Source organism: Mirounga leonina, unplaced genomic scaffold, assembly GCF_011800145.1.
Source record: "Mirounga leonina isolate KUSES-001 unplaced genomic scaffold, KU_Mleo_1.0 Mir_101595, whole genome shotgun sequence".
Classification (NCBI taxonomy): domain Eukaryota; kingdom Metazoa; phylum Chordata; class Mammalia; order Carnivora; family Phocidae; genus Mirounga; species Mirounga leonina.
Window position 1 is genome coordinate 12,160,625 of NW_023270158.1, and position 23,135 is coordinate 12,183,759.

Sequence of the window (23,135 nt, forward strand, 5' to 3'; positions counted from 1 at the left end):
ATAGCCTAGATTTCAATGAATAAATTAGGGGTCCTGCATACTGGGATAAGAGTGTACTCTCCTAGGTCTTCTGTATCCACCTGCATGGCTAATACTGAGCTAAAATATGAATCACATTTTTCTATTTCCATAACAAAGTCCTAAACAAAACTATTTTCCTTGTCAATCAGAATTAATATCAGCTTGTCATTAACTTGGTTTGCCAGTCACTAGAAGACCCTGGTGACCAGTTCACCACTCATCTCCTACACTCTTTTCTCTATATGGTTCTGCACATTCCTTATTTTGTTCCTGTCATTCTTTCTGGAATTCTTGGTGCACCATCAGCAAAATCTTGTTTATCCCTCAAACTGTTTTTTTTTTAAGATGTTATTTATTAATTTGAGAGAGAAAGAGCACAAGCAAAGGGGAGGAGCAGAGGGAGAGGGAGAAGCAGACTCCCCGCTGAGCAGGGAGCCGGACAGGGGGCTCAATCCCTGGACCCTGGGGTCATGACCTGAGCTGAAGGCAGATGCTTAACTGACTGAGCCACCCAGGTGCCCCTCAAACTGTTGTCTTTATGTTCCCTTCACCTTCACAGAGGTTCTTCTCTGATGACACTCCTTCTTCTGAAGCTCTCCCAGGTGATGGCTGTTATTGTCATCACCCAGGGCCCTCATATATCTGCTCTGGAGATAAGTAAGAGTCCTTGCTTCTCATTGCTGCTTCTAGAATAGTCTATCTTCTTTATCCCTAAAACTTCTCACTTATGAAGCTTATAACATCAATCTATATTATATTCTGCCCTCCCATGTTGCTGATATCTACTGAACCCTGAGTCATTCTCCTTCAATCTTGGAAGATTTTAGTTTCCTTCTCACTGTTATTCTGCCCATCACTACAGTTGATAAAATTCTCAACAATATAGATATACATATAGATTTATAGATATAGACATGTATTTTTCTAACAAGTAGTCCTTTCCTACCTCCCTTTCTCCAATTATCTGCTCCTCCATTGTACCGTATCAACACACTCCCATGTTCATTGCCTGGACTAAAGATATTCTGTCCTACTTACATTATGCTTGTCTTTATTATCAGTGTTCAACAAACAATCTCAAAACATAGTGATTTAAAACAAAACCACTTTATTGCTTATGCATTTAGAATATGAGCTAGGTTCACAACCAGTCTTGCCTCATGTGGCTGCATTCAAATATTAGGTTGGCTGTGGAATGGGTTCACTTGGGACCTCTGTAAAGGATGAGACAGATGGGTAGAGGAAAGGGAACCAACTCTACATGTGGATTTGCCACAAAAGGATGCAGAAATAACCACATTTATGCATACAGAAATTTTAGTTTTAGTATCTGAAGCTTAAATATAACCTAAGAGCCAAGGCAAAATATGATGTATAGTGAATGGCTTTAACAGAAGCAAATTAAAATGCAACAGACAACAAATATCCTTTCACTTCTCTTTACTGGTTTATTGGCTGTTATCTCTGACCAAAGTTCACTCTGTCATGCCCAATCCTAGTTTAATAAGCATCTTGAACATGCTTTTCAAATGTTCAGTGATCTTATGGCACATCCACACATACAGTTGTTTGGCCTCTTTTCTGTAGTTCCATTCTATCTTCTATAAACCCCTGCTGTAATCTTCTATAGACCTCTTCTATAGACCTCTGTTCCATTAAAATTTTAGTTCATGTACCTTTTCCTCCTAATATATTATCAATCCCTAGAGAAAAAAAAAAAAAAAACTTCCTCTTTAAAAGTCTGTCTTGGGGTGCCTGTGTGGTTCAGTTGGTTAAGTGTCTGACTCTTGATTTCAGCTCAGCTCATGATCTTGGGGTTGTGAGATCAAGCCCTGCCAAGGGCTCTGTGCTGGGCATGGAACCTGCTTAAGATTCTCTCTCGCCCTCTCCCTCTGCTGCTATCCCCCCCGCCCCCACCTTTAAGAAGAAGAAAATAAAAAGCCTCAGTGTCTCTAGTTTTTAGCAGAGTCATGTGTTAGGTATTGTGTAGTATATCCTCAATAAATGGATAATTAATCAATAATCAATCAATAAATGCCGAAAAAAGTGGCCAATGGTCCGTAGCTTAACTTCATGGTAAACAGGTATGCCTTTTTTCACTAAAAAAAATATTTGAGAACCTTTTCTGTGTATGGCACTGTGCTAGATCCTAGGATACAATAGTGAAAATGGAGGATGAGGTCCCTCTCATCAGATCCCATCTTCTAGTGAGGATGAAAGAGATAAAAATAAATAAATAAATATATTACAATTACAGTTTATGATAAATGCTAAGAAGGGAATAAACATGGTGCTCTGCTCAACAATGGGGCACATTCTTAAATAGTCTGGTTAGGAAAAACCTCTGTGAAGAAGTGATAGCTATTTCTGGTTAAAAAAAATAAAAGGATACATGCATGCAAATATTTGGGAGAAAAGAAATTCCTGATAGAGGAAGTATTAAAAACAAATCCCTGTGGAGTAAAAACATGGCTTGTCCAAGGAACCAAAGGAAGCCAGCAGGACTCAAGTATGAACAGGTAAGTGATATGAAATATAATTTAAGAGATAGGCAGAAGCCATATCATGCAGGGCTTTAAGAGTCCTCTCATGAAGTTTGAATTCCATTCTGTGTATTATGGAAAACTGTTATTTTAAGCATGGGAGTTGCATAAAATAATTTATGTTTTCACTGTATAAACTGATCAGCTCCCCCCAAAAAGTATTACAGCTACTCTGTTGGGGGTGATCCTCACTAAAATTCCCCCTCACTGCCAGACAAACTTGTGTAAAAACTACCTTTATACATACAGAAAATTCAATCAATTTTTAGTATTGGAAGTTTAAATGTGAACAAAGAATTGAGGCACATCAAGTATGTGGTGAATGCTTTTCAAAGAAGTAAATGAAAATATAAAAGGAAACAAAACATAAACTGCTAAAATAGTTTCTATTTTTAAAATATAAATGTAAAAAGAACCAAAGAAACAGAAAGTATGAGGAACTGGCAGAAGAAAATATCAAAGTAAAACAACAATTAATATAATCAGAGGGATAGGAAAAGTTTTTGCATCTATTAAAAACAAGAACAGAGAGCCCAAATGTCCAATGACTGATGAATGGATAAAGACTATGTGGTACATATATACAATGAGATATTACTTAGCCATCAAAAAGAATGAAATCTTGCCATTTGCAACAAAATGAATGGAGCTAGAGTATATTATAATAAGTGAAGTCAGTCAGAGACAAATACCATATGATCTCACTCATGTGGAATTTAAGAAAATAGATGAACATATGGGAAGGGGGGAAAAGAAAGAAGGAGAGAGGGAGAGAAACCATAAGAGACTCTTAATGACAGAGAACAACTGAGGGTTGATGGAGGGAGGTGGGGGATGGGCTAGATGGGTGATGGGTATTAAGGGAGGCACTTGTTATGATGAGCACTGGGTTATATGTAAGTGATGAACCCATGAATTCTACTCCAGAGACCAATATTGCACTGTATGTTAACTAACTAAAATATAAATTAAAAAAAAATAAAAACAAGAACAGAATGCTATAAAAGAATGATCAGAGAAACATAAAGTTCTTGCAAATTAAAATTAGATAGCCAAAATGAATAATATAGTAGAAGTGATGAAAGACACACTAGGGGAAGTCTCCTGGAAAGTAGAGTAAAAATATTGAACACTGGAGTGAAAGAAAAGAAGAAAATGATAAGATTGATTCAGATCAAATATCCAAGTAAATGATATCCATTTCAATAAACACAATCATAGAAGAGAGTAGAGAAAATTATCAAAGAAATTATGTGAGCAAATGAAGGAAGTAAATGTTTAGACTGAAATGCTTTTTAAAATCCAAAATAAAGTATAAGTCATATAATGGTGAAATTTCTGGAAGTTAGTGCTAAGCAGGTGATCCTTAAAAATTTTTTGGGGGGGAAGGGGTGGGGGAGTAGAGAGACAGGGAGAGAGGGAATCTTAAGTAGGCTCCACACTGGGCATGGAGCCTGAGGTAGGGCTTGATCTCAGGATCCTGAGATCATGAACTGAGCTGAAATCAAGAGTTGGATGCTTAACCAACTGAGCCACCCAGGTGCCCCAAGTGATCCTTGAAACTTTTAATAAGAAAAAATACTACTGATGTGGAGAACAAAGGCAAAATGAAATGTAGATAAAATTGAATTTCCTTATAACTTGCAGCCCATTGACAAAAACTTGAGGCAGGCAGAGTATGACATTCCTCCAGGAACTCCCAACTGTCTTTTTGTTTGTTTGTTTTTAAGATTTATATATTTATTTGTCTGAGAGGGAGAGAGAGACAGAGACAGTGACCGAGCAGAGGGAGGGGCAGAGGAAGAGAACCTTCAAGTAGACTCCCTACCAAATGCAGAGCCCAATGCAAGGCTCGATCCAAAGACCCATGAGATCACAACCCAAGCCAAAACCAAGAGTCAGATGCTCAACTGACTGAGCTACCCAGGTACCCCAGGAACTCCCAACTGTCTTAATGTTAATGTCTTGCTAGAGGGAAAAACAACATAGCTTGACAATAGCTAGGCCTCCAGGATCCTGTAAGTCTTCTTTAATATATGAAAATCCTTTTGGAAATTTGCCTTGTCTTTACTTCCCCCAACTCCAAAGTATATAATCAACTGCTCCTCAGAAACCTGGGACAGCTCTTTCTGCCCACAGGTCCTGTTCCCATGCTTTAACAAAACCACCTTTCTGCACCAAAAATGTTTCAAGAATTCTTTCTTGACCATTTGCTCAGGAATCCCTCTCCAAATCACATCACTACCACATAATAAAAAAAAGAGAACAGATATCAGAATGACATAGAATTCTACCAAGTTACACTGAAATCTAAAAGGCAAAGAAAAAAAAAACCTTTCAATTGTGGAGGAAGTTTACTAAACAAGACTTTAAAATGAAAGTCAAATGCTAAATTTATAATAGTGGAACAAATATATTGCCGGATTTAAACACCCTATTTTGTTTTACTTTCCAGAAACCTTTTATTAGGAAGTTCATAGAATGTGTCTCTAGAAAAAAAGGATAGGGTAAAATAAGACAAAATGTAGGATCTGGAAAATATGAGATGGAAAATGGAGAGGCATCAATGTAAAGTGAAAAATTAAAAAAAATTAAAAAAACTCATGGAAACAAATGAAAATGAAAACACAATTGTTCAAAATCTTTGGATGCAGCAAAGGCAGTCCTAAGAGGAAAGTATATAGCAATACAAGCCTTTCTCAAGAAACAAGAAAGGTCTCAAATACACAACCTAACCCTACACCTAAAGGAGCTGGAGAAAGAACAGCAAATAAAGCCTAAACCCAGCAGGGGAAGAGAAATAATAAAGATCAGAGCAGAAATCAATGAAATAGAAGCCAAAAGAACAGTTGTTGATCCCATTTACAATTGCACCCAAAACCATAAGATACCTAGGAATAAATCTAACCAAAGAGACAAAGAATCTGTACTCAGAAAACTATAAAATACTCATGAAAGAAATTGAGGAAGACACAAAGAAATGGAAAAACATTCCATGCTCATGGATTGGAATAACAAATACTGTGAAAATGTCAATGCTACCTAGAACAATCTACAGATTTAAAGCAATCCCTATCAAAATAGCATCAACTTTTTTCACAGAGCTGGAGCAAATAATCCTAAAATTGGTATGGAACTAGAAAAGACCCTGAATACCCAGAGGAATGTTGAAAAAGAAAAACAAAGCTGGTGGCATCACAATTCTGGACCTCAAGCTCTATTACAAACCTGTAATCGTCAAGACAGCATGGTACTGGCACAAAAACAGACACATAGATCAATGGAACAGAATAGAAAGCCCAGAAATGGGCCCTCAACTCTATGGTCAACTAATCTTCGAGAAAGCAGGAAAGAATGTCCAGTGGAAAAAAAGACAGTCTCTTCAACAAATGGTGTTGGGAAAATTGGACAGCCACATGCAGAAGAATGAAACTGGACCATTTCCTTACACCACACACAAAAATAGACTCAAAATGGATGAAAGACCTAAATGTGAGACAGGAATCGATCAAAATCCTAGAGGAGAACACAGGCAGCAACCTCTTTGACCTCAGCCGAAGCAACTTCTTCCTAGAAACATCACCAAAGGCAAGGGAAGCAAGGGCAAAAATGAACCATTGGGACTTCATCAAGATAAAAAGCTTTTGCACAGTAAAAGAAACAGTCAACAAAACAAAAAGACAACTGACAGAATGGGAGAAGATATTTGCAAATGACATATCAGATAAAGGGCTAGTATCCAGAATCTATAAAGAATTTATCAAACTCAACACCCAAAGAACAAAGAATCCAATCAAGAAATGGGCAGAAGACATGAACAGACTTTTTCCAAAGAAGATATCCAAATGGCCAACGGACACATGAAAAAGTGCTCAACATCGCTTGGCATCAGGGAAATCCAAATCAAAACCTTAATGAGATACCACCTCACACCAGTCAGAATGGCTAAAAGTAACAAGTCAGGAAATGACACATGTTGGCGAGGATGTGGAGAAAGGGGAACCCTCCTACACTGTTGGTGGGAATGCAGGCTGGTGCAACCACTCTGGAAAACAGTATGGAGGTTCCTCAAAAAGTTGAAAATAGAGCTACCATACGACCCAGCAATCACACTACTGGGTATTTACCCCAAAGATAGAAATGTAGTGATCCAAAGGGGCATATGCACCCCAATGTTTATAGCAGCAATGTCCACAATAGCCAAACTATGGAAAGAGCCTGGATGTCCATCAACAGATGAATCGATGAAGAAAATGTGATACACACACACACACAGACACACAGACACACAGACATACACACACACACACACAGATAATGGAATATTATGCAGCCATCAAAAAAAAAATCCGAAATCTTGCCATTTGCAACAACGTGGATGGAAGTAGAGAGTATTATGCTAAAAGAAATAAGTCAGTCAGAGAAAGACAAGTATATGATCTCACTGATATGAGGAATTCTTAAACTCAGGAAACAAACAGGGTTGCTGGAGTGGTGGGGGTGTGGGAGGGATGGGGTGGCTGGGTGATGGACACTGGGGTGAGTATGGGCTATGGTTAGCGTTGTGAATTGTGTAAGACTGATGAATCACAGACCTGTACCTCTGAAACAAATAACACATTATATGTTAAAAAAAAAAAAAAAAAAGAAGAAAGTAGGAAGGAAAAATGAAGGGGGGGGAAATCAGAGGCGGAGACAAATTATGAGAGACTATGGGCTCTGAGAAACAAACTGAGAGTTTTAGAGGGGAGGGGGGTAGGGAGATGGCTTAGCCCAGTGATGGGTATTAAAGAGGGCATGTATTGCATGGAGCAGTGGGTGTTATATGCAAACAATGAATCATGGAACACTACATCAAAAACTAATGATGTAATGTATGGTGACTAACATAACGTAATAAAATAAAATTAAAAAAAATAAAATAACAAAAGAAAGAAAATGACACCTTTGAAAAAAACAAAACATTGCAATTAAAAAGTGGGCAGAGGATCCAAATAGACATTTTCCCAAAGACATACAGAGGGCCAACAAACACATGGAAAGATGCTTAACATCACTAATCAGGAGATGCAAATCAAAACCACAATGAAATAGCACTTCACATTTGTCAGAATGGTTAGAATAAAAAAGACAAGAAGTAACAAGTGTTGATGAAGACATAGGGGAAAGGGAACTCTAGAGCACTGTTGGTGGGAGTGTAAATTGGTGCAGCCAGTGAGGAAAACAGTATGGTAGTCCCATAAATTATCAAAAATACAAATATAGGATCCAGTAATTCCACTACTGGGTATTTACCCCCCCAAAACAAAAACACTCATTTGAAAGGAAAAATGTACCACGTTTATTGCAGCATTAATTACAATAGCCAAGATACGGAAGCAACCCAAGTGTCCATCAATACATGAATGGATAAAGAAGATGTCATACAGGGGCGCCTGGGTGGCTTGGTTGAGCAACTGCCTTCGGCTCAGGTCATGATCCTGGAGTCCCGGGATCGAGTCCCACATCGGGCTCCCTGCTCAGCGGGGGGTCTGCTTCTCCCTCTGACCCTCCTCCCTCTCATGCTCTCTGTCTCTCATTCTCTCTGTCTCAAAATAAATAAATAAAAATCTTAAAAAAAAAAAAAAAGATGTCATACACACACACACACACACACACATTATAGAATATTACTGAGCCATAAAAAAGAACGAAGTTTTGCCATTTGCAACAACATGGATGGACCTAGAGGGTATTATGGCAAGTGAAATAAGTCAGAGAAAACCAATACCTTATAATTTCACTTATATGTGGAATCTAAAAAAGAAAACCAAGCAACCAACCACGTAACCAACCAACTCTTAAATACAGACAGCAAAGTGGTAGTAGCCACAGGTGGGGTGGGTAGGGGGATGGGCAAAATAGATAAAGGGGATTAAGTTGTACAGACTTCCAGTTATAAAATAAATAAGATGAAAAGTACAGCATAGGGAATATAGTCAATAATGTAATAATGTATGGTGATAGATGGTGACTATACTTACTGTGGTGAGCCCTGAGTCATGTATATAATTACTGATAATAACTATGTTGTACACCTGAAATCCACATAACATTATATACCAATTATACTTCAATAATAAGTTTAAAAATTGAAAAAATACATTCAAAGGATAAACAAGTAGTAAGTCAACTAAATACAATAGATGTAGATCTATATTTACTTGGATGACTAAATATATATACATTTATTCATTGTATGTTTAAACTAATTGTTTTCTAAAAGAAAACTTTTATTTTAGAACAGTTTTAAACTTACAGAAAAATTGTGAAGATAATAGAGTTTCCACATACCTCACACCCAGTCTCTCCTATTATCAATATCCTACGTTGGTATGGTATATTTGTTAAAATCAGTGAACAAATATTGATACATTATTATTAAATAAAGTCCATAGTTTGATCAGATTTTCTTAGTTTTTGCCGACTGTCCTTTTTCTGTCCCAAGATCTCACACACAACACTACATTACATTTAGTCATGTCTTCTTAGACTCCTGTTGGCTGTGACAGTTTCTCAAATTTTCCATGTTTTTGATGACCTTGACAGTTTTGAGGAGTACTGCTCAAGTATTTTGTTGAGTGCTCCTCAGTTGGGATTTTTCTGATGTTCTTCTCATGATTAGAATGGAGCTATGTATTTTTGGGAAGAAGACTACAGAGATAAAATACCATTTCAATCACATCATATCAAGGGAATATAATATCAACATGACTTTTCACTGTTGATGTTCACCTTGATCAAGTGGGTGAAGTAGTGTTTATCAGATTTTCTACTGTAATATCAATCTTTTGGGCTCTCATTTCATGCTGTGCCCTTTGGAAAGAAGTCATTATGAGTAGCTTACACTTATAGAGTGTTTACCTCTTTGAGGGCAGAGTATCCACATTTAATACTTGGAATTCTTTTGCACAAGAGATTTGCCTTCACTCCCTGGTTTATATATTTATTAAATCATTTACTGCTACTAAGTTTTAATTCATAGATATTTACTTTATACTTTGGGTTATAATCCAATACTACTTTATTTATTGTTTTCCTTAAACTGTTCCAGCTTTAGCTATTGGGAGCTCTGCCAGTTGGCTCCTTTGTCCTTTTGACATGTTCCTCCCCTATCCAGCTTCCTTTTTTTTTTTTTTCCCCAACACTTCCTTCCTTTCTGGAACTGTAAGATGCTCCAGGCTCACCTTGAATATTTCCTGTCCCAGTCCTAGAATCAGCCATTCCTCCAAGGAACCCTGATAACTTTTATGAGAGAATGATACTAGAAACTAAGATCTGAATATTAGGTGTGCCAATTGCTACTATAAGCACCAACTGCTTCTAGGCCCTGTCAGCTGACAGAGCAAGGAAATTATGTGTGTGTACTTATACACACATATGCACATATATACACACATACTTGTAGGTACACATACGTCTAAATAATTCTGTATGTAACCGTCTTTATCTATATTAAGCTAAACATGTATTTACACCAATGACTCCAACTCTAGTCCATTACCACTTCCTAGCCTCCTTCCCCTTGCCTTCTGCCCTTGCTTATCTGTAAATTTGCACTCTAACAGTGAAAAATCTGACTCCTATAATCCACCATCCATTTACCTAATTGTTCAGTTCCAGTGCACATATAGAGCAGCAGCATAAATGTTAATCTATAACCCATGTATCAACTAGAGTACAATGCTTATGTACAGTTTTGTTTGCCTTTAGTGTTACAGATTCCACTCATTTACAAATTTACTTAGGGCAGTAACTCCTCCACCCCATGTCAGTGAGAATACTTCATATATTTACGAACAACTGGATTATTATGTCACATTCTACAATCTGTCTTGGCCTCCTAAATGATTTTTTAATTTGCATAAATTGAACTTCATGCTTGGTGCTGTAAAGTCCTATGGATTCTGAAATATGCATGCTGTCATAGACCCACAGTTACAGTATCATACAGAATAGTTCCACTGTCCTTAAAAAAAATACCCTGTGCATCACCTGTACAATCCTACTCTGCCCCCAGTCTTTGTCAACCACTGATTCTATAGTTTAACTTTGCTATGGTTTTGCTTATTAAATGAATTCATACATTTAGGATCACACAGTTGTAGCTTTTTCAGACTGTCTTGTTTCAATCAGCACATCATATTCATTCCTGTCTTTTCATGACTTGATAGATCATCTCTTTTTATTGCTGAATAATATCTCATTTTATGGAACTACCACAGTTTATCCATTTACCTACAGGTTTTTTTGGGTTCCTTCCAGTTTTGGGTGACTATGAATAAAGCTGCTATAACATTCTCGTTCAGGTTTTTGTGTGGACATAAGTTTTCAGATCAGCTGGGTAAATACTTAGGAGTGCAATTGCTGGACTATATGTAAGACAATATTTAGCACTGTAAGAAACATCCAAACTATTTCACAAAATGTTCGTATCATTTTTCATTCTCACCAGCAATAAATGGGAGCTCCAAATATTCTGCATCCTTGCCAGCAATTGGTACTGCCAGTTAGTTGTTCTTTAAAAACTATTAGCCATACTAATAGGTGTGTGGTGGTATCTCATTATTGCTTCAATCAGCAACTCATTAATGGTAAATAGTATTGAGGATCTTTTCATATACTTATTCACCACATGTATACATTGTTTGGTAAGGAATCTGGTTAGGGCTTTTGTCCATTTTTTGTGGGTTGTTTTCTTATTGTTGAGTTTTAAGAGTTCTTTGTAGATTTTGGATACAAGTCCTTTATCAGATATGTGTTTTAAAACTATTTTCTCACAATTTATGGCTTGCCTTTTGATTATCTTACATTGTCTTTTACAGAGCAAAGTTTTTAATTTTAATACAGTCCAGTTTATCATGTTTTTTTTCTTTCATATATTGTGCCTTTAGTGTTGTACCTAAATATTTATGACCAAATCCAAAGTCACCTAGACTTTCTCCTGGAAGTTTATAATTTTGTGTTTTACATTAGGTCTAGGACCAATTTTGAGATAGGTTTTGTGAAAGGTATAAAGTCTGGGTCTAGGTTCCTCATTTTGCATATCAACACCCAATTGTTGCTACACCTTTGGTGAAAAGTTTATTCTTTCTCCATTGATTTGCCTCTGGTTCTTTGTCAGAGATCAGTTAGCTATCTTTATGTGTTTCTACCTTTGGGCTCTCTGTTCAATTGATTTAATTCTTTTTCCATCAACAAAATGTCCTCATTATTGTAGCTTTATTATAATTATTGAAATTAACTGATGTGAATCTTCCAACTTTGTTTTTCTTCAGTACTCTGCCAGCTATTCTAGATTTTTATCTTTGCATATAAACTTTAGAATAAGTTTACTGAAATCTACAAAAAAGCTTACTGGTGTTTGGGTTGGGATTGCATCGGATCTATAAGCATGGGCAGGGAAAAAATGACATACCAACAATATTGTGTCTTCTATTCTATGATTGCAGAGTATTTCCCCCATTTGTTTAGATCTCCTCTGGTTTCTTTCATCAGAGTTTTGTGGTATTTTTGTATATAGATCCTACGCTTAGTTTTTTAGCTTTATACCAGAGTATTTTTTTACAGTGTGCAATTGTAAAAGGTACTGTGTTTTGATTTTGTGTGTGTGTGTTTTAAATTGTAATAGCTCATTGCTGGTAGATAGGAAAGTAATTAATTAGATATACTTTATCAGGTTGGGAAAGTTCTCTTTCCAGTTTTTTGAGGGTTTTATAAAACTGGCTTTGGATTTGGTCAAATAATTTTTCTGCTTTAATTAACACAATCATGTAATTTTTCAAGTTTAGCCTTTTAGCAGGTGGACTGCATTGATTGTCAAATAATGAACTAGATTTGCATACTGGGAATAAATTCTACATGGTTATGGAGTATAATTATTTTTATATATTGTTGATTTTATTTGTTAATAATCTGTTGAAGATTTTTGCATCTATGTTAATGAAAACTATTGGTCTGTACTTTTTCTTTCCTACATTATCTTTACCTGCTTTTGATATTACGGTAATGCTAACCTCATTGAATGACTTGGGGAATGTTCCCTCTGCTTTTATTTTCTGGAAGAGATTGTGCAGAATCGGTATTATTTCTTTGAAAATGCTAGGTAGAATTTACCAGTAAAACCATTCAAGTCTGCTGATTTCTTTTTTATAAGGTAAATAATTATTGGCTTTTCAATATGTATAAATAGAACCATCCAGATTATCTATTATTCCTTGTGTAAGTTTTGGTGCTTTGTGTCTTTCAAGGAATTGGTCCACTTCATCTATTTATCAAAATTGTGGGCATAGGATTTATTATCCTTTTCACATCCATGGGATTAGGAGTGTAATGACCCTTCTTTCATTTCTGATATTAGTAATTTGTGTCTTCTCTCTTTTATTCTTGGTTGGTCTGGATAAAGCTTTAACAACTGCATCAACCCTTTCTAAGAGTCAGGTTTTGGCTTTGTTGATTTTCTATATTGTTCTCCTATTTTTAGTGTCAATGGTTTCTTCTCTAATTTTTATTTCTTTTTTTCCCTGCCTTCTTGAGGCTTAAATGGCTCTTTCTCTAGTTTTCTAAAGGCATGAAATTTAATTACTGCTTTTAGAACTTTTGTCTTTCTGAATATATTCATTTAAGCTATAAATTCCCCTCTAAGCACTACTTTCATGTCATCTCACAAGTTTTGATAAGTTGTTTTTCATTTAGTTTAAATGAAATAGCCTTTTTTGACCTATGTGTTATTTAGAAGTATATTGTTTAATCTCCAAATATTTGGGTATTTTCCACCTATCTTTCAATTATTTATTTCTAGCTTAATTCCACTGTAGTTTGAGTAGATACTTCAAATATTCTGGTGTTACCTTTTAGATGTATACATATATGGAATTTTTACGTCTTCTTGAAGAATTAACCTTATCTTTCCATAATGTCTCTCTTTATTCAAAATCATATTCCTTGTTATGAAAATAGTTTTTTCTGAATTAAAATAGCTACTACAGCTTTCTTTTGATTAGTGTTAGCATGGTATATCTTTCTCCATCACTTTACTTTTAACTTATATGAATCTTGAGTCTTTAAATTTAAAGTGGGTTCTTATAGGCAACATACAGATGGTCCCATAATTTTTTTTTAAATCCACTATGACAATATTAGTTTAATTGGTGTTTTCAGACCATTCACATTTACAATGATTATTGGTGTAACTGGACTAATATCTACCATGTTTGGAAGTGTGTTTTTTTATTTATTCTACTTGTTCTTGGTTTCATTTCCCCCTCTCTTCCTGCCTTCTTTAGTTTTATGTGAGGATTTGATATGATTCCATTTTATCTTCTCTCTTGGCATATAAATTACACCACTTTATTAAAAATTTCAGAAGTTGCATTAGAGTTTGCAATACACATTTTAACAAATCTAAGTCTGCCTTCTTTTTTTAAAAATTTTTTATTGTTATGTTAATCACCACACATTACATCATTAGTTTTAGATGTAGTGTTCCATGATTCATTGTTTGTGCATAACACCCAGTGCTCCTTGCAGAATGTGCCCTCCTTAATACCCATCACCAGGCTAACCCATCCTCCCCCCCCCCCTCTAGAACCCTCAGTTTGTTTTTCAGAGTCTATTGTCTCTCATGGTTCGTCTCCCCCTCCGATTTCACCTCCTTCATTCTTCCCCTGCTATCTTCTTCTTTTTTTTTTTTTCTTAACATATATTGCCTTATTTGTTTCAGAGGTACAGATCTGAGATTCAACAGTCTTGCACAATTCACAGTGCTTACCAGAGCACATACCCTCCCCAGTGTCTATCACCCAGTCACTCCATCCCTCCCACCCCAACCCCCACTCCAGCAACCCTCAGCTTGTTTCCTGAGATTAAGAATTCCTCATATCAGTGAGCTCATATGATACATGTCTTTCTCTGTTTGCTAAGTCTACCTTCTAATAACACTATAAAACTTCATGTTCGGTTCAGGGAATATATAACACATTACTCCTAACTTCCTCCCTCTTGTCCTTTCTGACATTGGTATCATTATTTTATTTATCTATATGCTATAATTACTTAATATATTGCTACTCTCTGGGGTGTCTGGGTGGCTCAGTGGTTAAACGTCTGCCTTCGGCTCAGGTCATGATCCCAGGGTTCTGGGATCGAGCCCTGCATCGGGCTCCCTGCTCAGCGGGAAGCCTGCTTCTCTCTCTTCCACTCCCCCTGCTTGTGTTCCCTCTTTCGCTGTGTCTCTGTCAAATAAATAAATCAAATCTTTAAAAATATATATATTGCTACTCTTTGACTTTAATCAATTAGTTATCTTTCAGATTAATAAGGAATAAGATGATTATTTAACCTTCATTTATTCCTTCTCTAACACCCTTCCTTTTTTAATGTAGATTTAAATTTCTGACCCATATTATTTTCCGTCTCCCTGAAGAACTTCGTTTAACATTTCTTTCAGGACATTCTGCTGTCATTAAATTCCCTCGACTTTTATTTCTCTGAGAAAGTCTTTATTTCCCCTTCAATATTGAAGGATAATTCACTGAATACAGAATTCTAGTATTTTTTTTTTCCTTTCAAAGCTAAATGTTTAACTCTTTGCTCTCTTCTTTCTTGCATGGTTTCTGATGAGAAATCCACTATTATTTTTATCTATGTTCATTGATAGCTAAGTTTCATCTCATCCCCCTACCCTGGCTTTATTCAGTATTTTCCCTTTGTTTTGCTTTTGCTGAAATTTGAATATATGCTTATAGATTTTTTGTTTGTTTTTTGGTTTGGGGCTTTTGTTTTATTTTGTTTTGTGATGTTTGTCCTGTTTGGGGTTCTCTGAGCTACTTGGACCTCTGGTTTGATGCATGTCACTAATTTTGCAAAGTTCTTAACCATTATTCAGATACTTCTGTTTTCACTTTATGTCCTTCAGGTATTACAATCGAGTGTGTGTTTCACGTTTTAAACTTGTTGGGGTGCCTGGGTGGCTCAGTTGGCCAACTTTGATTTTAGCTCAGGTCATGATCTCAGAGTCCTGGGATGGGGCTCTGTGTCAGGCTGCACGCTCAGTGGGAGTCTGCCTGAGAATTCTCTCTCACTCTCACCCTCTGCTCCTCCCCCAGCTCGTACCTACTTTCTCTTTCTCTCTCTCTAAAATAAATAAATCTTTAAAAAAATAAAATAAAATAAAATAAGTCCCAGTTTTTGGATATTCTGTTCTGTTTGGTTTACCACCCCCCCCCCATTCTCTTTTTCTCTTTGCATTTCATTTTGGGAAGTTTTTATTGACATATCTTCAAGCTCATTGATTCTTCCCTCGGCCAATGTCCAGACTACTGATGAGCCCATCAAAGGTATTCTTCATTTCTATTACAGAATTTTTTATTTCTAGCATTTCCTTTTGATTCTTTCTTAGAGTTTCAATTACACTCGCTTATACTACCCTTCTCTGTTTGCATGGTATCTACTTTTTCCATTAGAACTCTCATTAAATTAATCATAGTTGGGGGCGCCTGGGTGGCTCCGTTGGTTAAGTGGTTAAGTGTCAGACTCTTGATTTTAGCTCAAGTCATGCCTAAAATTCCCTCTCTCCCTCTGCCCCTCCCTGCTCATGTTCTCTCACTCTCTTTAAAAAAAAAATAGCTATTTTAAAGTTTCGGATAATTCCAATATTTATGGCTTATCTGAACCTGGTTCTGATGTTTGCTTTATCCCTTCTAACTGTATTTTTTCTTGCCTTACATGCCTTGTCTTTTTTTGTTGAAAGCAGACATGAGGTATTGAGTAATGGGAACTGAGGTAAACAGGCCTGAGCATGCCATTTTATGTCAGTTTGGTTAGGGGCTGGGCTGTGTTTAATGTTTGCTATGGGTATATGTGTCAGAGGCTTCAAATTCCTCTAATGTCCTTGTTTTGTCTCCCCTTTTCAGTTTGGATTTCTTTAATACTCTTCCTCTGAGACAGTCTGCATCTCACAGTTCTTTTAACTATAATCCATTGTTATACTGGAACCCTGTGGGTGTGGTGGCAAGGTGTGGGGAGGCAAAGAATTTTATAATTTTATGATTAACTCTTAGTCTTTAGGTAGGCCCATGGTCCTGGCCTGTGATTTTCAAGAGTGTTTCTTATTTATACCCCCCTTAGGTGAGGAGGAGGCTAGAGGGGGCTGGAGTGGAGAAAATGCCCATGTCCCAGTTGGGATAAGGCTCTGATAATATTTTCTCTAGAGAGGAGGCCTTCGTTAGGGAGAATGCTCTGAACCCTGTTTCACAGTGATTATTCGTTCTGTCTCTCAGCTAGAGCCACCAGGGGATCTCTCTTGACTCTTTACCATGAGAACCTGGTAGGGTTCCTAGAGGTAAAGTCTGGTGAAGTATGGAGGCCTTCGTGATTCTGCAGCCCACAGGAGTTTCCCACTTTAAGCTAGTCCACAATCAGTATTATCAAAATTACTATTTATGTGTTCATACCAGTTTATATCTCTAGCAGCTTCTGCTCCAGGTAAATAGATCTTGACTTTCACTCTTTGGATCCACCTCTCTCTTCAGATTTAAGGACAGTGGTTTGCTTTGTGGCCTTAGTTCTCTAATATGTCCAAGAAAAGTCACTGATGAAGTTTTTTTCAGCTTTTCCTTCTTGTAAAAATGGGATTGTGACTTCCAAGCTCTTTACATGTGGGAGTATTTACATTACACTACGTTGGTCTAAGAAGCTGTGTTTCCCTCAGACAGTCCTTTAGAAAATGAAAACTCTTTCTGATCACTTTTAAAAATATTTTTATTCTGTCCATCATAAGTTCCTATGGAACTAATAAAATCAGATATAGTTTACTTCTTTCATACCAGAAACATTATTCATGCACAAATTCAGACCCAACTTGTCAGTGTATTAGAAAGTTAAGGTTACCATCAGGTAGATGCTGAAATTCTATGCCTTGCTGTCATAAACCTGGCATGATACTCTAGGTATCCATGTCTCACCAAGTTCTCTCTTTTCTCCCTAATCTGTCTAGGTTTCACTTTTTAGTAGATCTAGACTTCTAATTCCTGCTAAGGTGTTGTTTTTCCTATAGCCCTAGAAACATGCCCTAAACACAGACTTGCCTAACTTGGACACTCATAACACACATAGTCTTTCCAACTTTCTCTTCCTATAACCCAACAAAGTACTCAGTTTAGCTCTAAAACAAATGAGCCTTCTTCAAATATGGTTATCCACTTGACTGAGCACTGCAACTGCTTAGACATTTCTGAAAGCACGCTCTTCTCTACGTTGATCTCACTTATAAAGGCTTACATTTTCTACTATCAACTCTTAGATGCTGTGATATGAACTACTGCTACCTCTCAGGAGTGCCACTGAGTTAGTCTCCCCAGTCCCAGTCTCACTTTATTTTTCCATATTTAGGAACCATTAATGAAGTCCTTACACATACTGTAGCTAGGGCCATATACATTAAATTACCATTTGGGTGTATTTCAACTGAGGTGGAGAAATCAACACATACACACAAACACATACCAGCTGTGTATTTTTGACTGGAAGGACATTGCATTGGGTAGTCAGTGAAACCACATCAAACACTCAAAAACAATCAGATCTTTACTCACACATGTTAGGAGAAAAAAAGACTATTCACCCATACCCAAAGTCCCTCGAGACATCTTTAATATGCCTAGACATAACACAAAGAACTTAAAAAAGCAACAAAAAAGAAATTGAATCGTCTCACTAAAATCAGAGATTCTAAATCCTTTTCCCCCTTGTTTGCAGAAGCTTATAAAAGCTGAAATAAAGTCTTTCTATATTTTATATGATTCATAGGTATCTATGACAACACAATTTAATAGGAGTTGACAAAATACAACTCAGCAGACCTATAAAGGGAAATCTTTCAGACACTGAAAAAAACCCCAATTTCCCACTTATTTTAGAGGACTAAGTTGCTGGGAGTCTTCACATTTTATTGTATACCAATTCTTCTCTCTTTTCATTCCATTTTGTACAATATATTGGACAAATTTGGGATTGAATACAACCGTTTATGAAACTGACCATTTTAGAAACAGGATAAATGACAGTAAGAGGTATATATCTTCACCTGCCTTCAGGGAAGAGCTCTGAAATCCCTTAAATCTGTTGTTACATAGTTTCAGAGGTAGTGTTCAAGTTAACTCAACAGAAAAACATCCCTGCCTGCTAAGAAAGGACCTTTGAGGTTGAACACATGTTGATACCCTCCCAGCAGAAGAAAGACTGGTTTTGTCTTAGCCCAAGTGGCTTCAGTCAAAATGTATAATGCTAATATTTCAGAAGCTGGGAACATACACAACACAGGGCCACATTACACAAAGGAATCTGGATGAATGAACAGCATTTTTTTGACAAAGGTATTGTAGTAAAAATTTGTTTTAGAAATCAAATGCTAATCTGTAGCAATACTGAAGTCCGAGGTTATTAAAGTTTTAAGGCCTTAGGATAGATAGGATGGATATTGCAGAGTCTGGGGGTAAGGGCTGAACTCATTGACATGAAAACTCAAAGTAAATGGATCTAGAGTTCGTGACACAGTTAGACATAGCTTGCCTCTTTAGGTGACAGAAAATATTATAGGATATAATGGTAGCAAAACAACAAGAAAACAGATATAAATTACAAGAGGAGGTGGTTGGTTGTCTAAAGGTATTTTCCAAATCATAACACAGATTAATAGAGTCCAAGGAGAGCTGTGGACTCACTAGATGGAGGGGCCATAAAGGCAGCTAGAACTTGGTGGATAAAGAACTGGAGAAGAGAGAACTATAGAAAAAGAGTTATAAAAATCTATGTATAAAGTCCACTTTTGGGTTCTTGGCCAGCTCGTAAGTCGAGAATACTCAGAGTAAGATTCTGGAAGCCAAGAAGAGAACACCATCAAGAGCCTGGAAAGGTAGCCAAAATTTCAGAGATCACACAATACTGGGGAGACACTGGAGCCTGAGCTCATCCAAAGGGAGAAGACCTTCATGAAAACAGCAGATTTTCCACTAACACCCCAGAAAAGCTATGCTCTAGACTAAAGATGATGTCCTAAGAAAACAGGCAAAACAGAAATAGACCCACTCTAACAAAGATTAAAACTAAGTCTTTTATTTTTATTTCATTTTATTGTGGTAGGAACACTTAATGTGAGATGTACCCTCAACAAAATTTTAAATGCAAAATACATTATTGTTGATTATAGGTACAATGTCATTAGAATTGTGGTGATCACCAAAAAGATATAACATTCCTAAGAGAATGATAACATAATCAAGAGCTCCCAAAATCCTCTAAAATATTTGGCATTCTATGAAAAAAAAAAAAAAAAAGCTAGATATACAAAGAAGCAGGAAAAGTTCCTGAAAAAGTGCTAATAGAATCAATCCCAGAAATCATATCAAAACTGGCAAAGACTTTAAAAATAACCATAATTAATAAGCTAAATATTTACTATCTACTGTGGTCAGGATCAAGTGAAATGTCTGCACAAATGTTTAATACCTAAATTTTTTCTCCCCACTTAGACATTGCTAGGAAAACCCTGTAAATTCCTAGTAACTGATTTCTTGAGGCCATAAAGAACACAAATCTTAGAAATAATTATTTCAAAGACATAGAATGACACTAAGATAATTATAGTATTATTTCCCATGAACTATACTCCAAATAAATCTTTCTTTTTTTAATTTTATTTAAGTAATCTCCACACCCAAAATGGGGCTCGAACTCACAACCCCAAGATCAAGAGCTGCATGCTCCACCAACTGAGCCAGCCTGGGGCCCCAAATATGTTTTTCGAATAATATACCCTGGTTTCTGTGATTGAACTTCTGTCTTAATTAGCAGCATAATAAGCTATTTAGAGTATGCTATGCAAAAGATGTCTAATTTTAATTACAATAGAACACTTCTATTTATTTAGCCTTGAGAGTATGACCTTTCATGAACATTTGCTAAATTTTGTATAGAGCTTGCTGTTATTCACAATTTATTGACTCTAATATGAGATGCTGAGGGAACATAAGTATTAGACCACCCTACTGTAAGGTTAAAGATAAAACATTCTCATGAGTTGTAAACCAAATAATAGTTCAAACTGGGAAAATGAAAAATTACAAATGGCAAAATTTAGCAAGAATAAAAGAGAACATATGTGCTGAAAAATGTTATGTATAAAAAATTTCAGTAAACTATCATCATCATCAAAAAGCACTCAAGTGCCCCTGCACCTGGAACTCTTTAGAAAATGAACAAAGCAAATTAGATAATAAGCTACTTTTGCTATTAAAAATATGATATGTTTATATGTTTTATGAATAATTTGCTTAGAATATACATTTAGTATATTAACAAAAATACCTGTTCATACTGTTCAGGCTTTACTGTACCATATAATCGTTATACAAAATTATTCATCTTTGAAGCTTCAGCAATAACAATATAGGATAACAGAAGCTTGAGCATCAATATGGAAATAATAATTTAATGTTATGTAATTTGGAATGTTTGCACAAGCTGCTGAAATCATCATTCTCAAGGCCCTTTCCCTGGGCTATATTTCAATAATCTCATTAAAGGGGTAGAAGAAAAACGAAACTTGCTAACACTTTCCCAAGTTTAATGTAGTTCCATAAAGACATCTCAGATTTAATCAACAGTCATTAATTTCTATGCAATACATTTGTCAACTCATTCATTCATTCATTCATTCCCTCATTCATCTTTAAGTTTATTCATGTTCCAGTTATTTGCTGAACATTTTTCTGCCTGTCTGGCAGGATTCTAGTCACTGAGGATATACAGCAGAGAGCAAGACAATCAAAGTTGCTGCAAGCACGGATGTTGCATTCTAACTAGGGGAACCAGAAACTAAGTCATGAAATAGAGGATTTTAGATGTGAGAATTATACTGAAAAAAAAATGTATGATTCTAAATAAAGTGACAGAAGAACTGCTTTTAGAATTCAAGACCTGAATGTCAATAAAAAGCAAACTAGGTTACCATTTTGGAAGATAGTGTTCCAGGCAGAGGGAACTTCAAGTGAAAAGGCATAAGAATGAATTTGTTTGAGGGGCACCTGGGTGGCTCAGCCGTTGGGCGTCTGCCTTCGGCTCAGGTCATGATCCCAGGGGCCTGGGATTGAGCCCCGCATTGGGCTCCCTGATTGGTGGGAAGCCTGCTTCTCCCTCTCCCCCTCCCCTTGCTTGTGTTCCCTCTCTCGCTGTGTCTCTCTCTGTCAAATAAATAAATAAAATCTTAAAAAAAAAAAAAAGAATGAATTTGTTTGATTCTTTGTTCAAGGAAGAGAAAAAGGGTCAGTGTGGCCAGAGCTTAGGGAGTAGTGATGTGAGATTTGATTGGGAGTATGGTGGGAAACCATTAGAGCAGTTAAAGAACAACATGATCTGATTTTTTTAAAAATTGAGACACTTTAAGTATTATATTTACAGAATAGTGCAAAAATCACAATTATAAACTTCATGAATTTTTAAAAATAAACCCTAGTAATAAATACTCATATTAAAAAATAGACCATTAATAACACTCCAGGAGCCCATCATACTACTGAACTACTAATAGTAACCATGACTCTGACTTCTATCACCATGGCTTAATTTTGCCTCTTTTTGAGCTTTTATAAATGGAATCATATCCTTTGTGTTTAGCTGCTGAAGCTCAACATTTTGTCTGTGAGATCCATCCAGGTAGTACCAGTATTTTGCTCATAATTAATTTTAATGCTTTGCTTTTGATATTTAAATTGCTTCCACTTGAGGGATATTACAAATAATGCTGTTATAAATATTCTTGTACATGTCCAGAGATTAACAAACAGTTGTATGTATCTTGGATATAAACTCAGACAGGTCATAGGTATAAAATGTCCATTCTCAGTAAGTACTAACGAAGACTTTTCCAAAGGGGATTAGCAATCTACATTCATCAGCAATGTGTGTGTTATAGTCACTCTACATACTTCCTAACACTTGATATCATTAAATAAAATTTTTAATTTAATTTGAACCATTCTACTGGACACGTTGTAATGTCTCACTGTGATTGTTTAAGATATACATTTTATAGTTTTAATTTTGCAAATATTTTATATAACAGAGGAGAAAATCCTTCTTTTTTAAGTCTATAGCACAATGAGTTTACACAAATGTAAACATTCATATAGTTACCATCACAATTAAAATATTTCACTCTCCACCCAAAACCTTCCCTCGTGTCCCTGTATAGTTAAACCCTACCCACCCACAGCCCCAGGCAATCACCAGCTTTTAGTCACAATCGATTAGTTTTGCCTCTTCTATAATTTCACATTTGTGAAATCATACTGTAAGTGTTCTTTCATGCCTATCTTCTTTTGTTCTGCATATTCACTCAAGCTATTGTGTGTATCATTAGTTTTTTTCCATCTTTATTGCAGAGTAGTATCCCAATATATGGATACACCATAAAATTTCATCCATATTTTTTTAAAGATTTATTTATTTATTTTAGACAGTGTGGAAAGGGACAGA